Raw genomic sequence first — 1,858 nt, 5'->3', positions numbered from 1 at the left:
CTGGCATGTGGTGCTGGGGGATTGAACCGCGGTCCCTGTGCTTTGCTAAGCTTGTTCTAAGTAGGTGCTTTAGACCACTGAGCCATCTCACCAGCCCTGCAGTGTGAAGTCTTAACTTCTTTGTTACTGTAAAGCCCAGACAAGTTGGCTTCATTCTTCTACCTTTAGTTCACTGTCTTTCAGCTTTTAAAGTACAGCTTTATTTGTATTGTCCTGTCCATTTACCATCAAGACTTTTACACATAAAGAAGCCACAAATAAATATGTTTTATTCTGCATTCCAGCCTACATTTACCAATGTCATAATTGTTTTAAATTGTGGACATAATGCTTCAGTCAGGATTTTTCAAGTAACTCATAGAAAGTGATTCACTGAACACCCAAAATATGATACATAAAAGGAACTGTTTATTTCTTTCTTTCTTTATTTGCAAAACCAGGGATTGAACTCAGACCCTAGCGCCTGCTAGGCAAATGCTTATTCTACTGAGCCATCTCCCCGTCCCCATTTATTTTGCTAAAAATGAACATTTTATAAACCATACCTTATCAAAATGAAAAATTTGGGCTGACCAAATAGCTCAGTGGATTAAAGCGCCTGCTTAGGCAGATGCACTGGCTGGAGTTTGATCCCTGGCATGCCATGCCAGCCCCACCCCTGGTGCACGCTGAGAAGGAGATAGAGACTGAGTGTGGTGGTGTGTGCCTGTAATCCCAGCTCTTGGGAGGCTGAACAGGTGGATCACTATAGGTCCAATCTATGTAATAAGACCCTGTAGACCCTTACTAAAATACAAAAAAAAAAAAAAAGAAAGAAAGAAAAATTTTGTGGAAGATCCTGTCAAGAGAGTAAAGAGATGAAAAGAAAAGCATGCAAACTATCTGCATTAATTTGAATAATGGCCTCTTAAAATACAAATTGTATAAAAAATATCTTACTTGGGAAAAAAGATGTTATGTGTAACTAAACTGGGACTTTTGAGATGAGCAGATTATTTTAGATTATCAGAGTGAATCCTAAATAATACCACTACTTGTTATGGTTTGAGTCTAGTTGACCCACAAAGCCTCAGGCAGTCATGGGGCAGCTTCTGGAGTTTGTGATTGATTATTGTGGGTGTGGAGGCTGTATTTGCCCTGAGACAGATAATTTGCATTACAATGTAAGCGGGGGGGGGGGGGCTCCCTAACCACCTGAGGTGCTGCTGCTTCCTTTTGCTCTCTGCTCTTTGCCACCACCATGAGAGGTTGCCCTCTGCCCTGTGTCACTTTGCCTTGGAGCCAGCTGAGTATGGGCTGAAATCTCCATGCACTGTGCGCTAAATAAACCTTCCCTTCCTTCATTTTGGGTGTTCGGTGATTGTCCCAGCAATAAGAGAAGAATAACTGAGACACTACTGTAGTGACTTTTTAAGAATGAAACAGAGGGAAGATTTGCCACATGCAGAGAAGATGATGTAAAGACAAAGATAAATGAGTCATGATGACATGAGGCAGACATTCAGAAAGGGTGATGTGACCTCACAATATGGAATGCTGATAGCCCCTAGAATCTATAAAAGGTACCAAGTGTTTGGACTTCTGGCCGCCGGAAGTGGTTATAATATTAGTTTCCTTATTAATTAAAGAGTTAAATTCTCACATCTATTTGTTTTAGTTTACATGAGAGTCATGCTTTGATCTTTTTTTTTTTTTAAAAAAAAAGACCTTACTATAAGAAATTGCTATAATATTCAGTTGGGTACTATAGCGCATGCTTATAATCCTAGCACTTGGCAGTTTGAAACAGGAGGGTTACCTCCCCCACCCTGCCTGCCAAGTAGGAATTTCTGCCGCGTTCTGGGAACCCCCAGACCCA

The sequence above is a fragment of the Octodon degus genome, unplaced genomic scaffold, assembly GCF_000260255.1.
Source record: "Octodon degus isolate 3935 unplaced genomic scaffold, OctDeg1.0 scaffold00361, whole genome shotgun sequence".
Lineage (NCBI taxonomy): Eukaryota > Metazoa > Chordata > Mammalia > Rodentia > Octodontidae > Octodon > Octodon degus.
The sequence above is the reverse complement of the archived record's forward strand: the minus strand, read 5'-3'. Positions refer to the sequence as shown.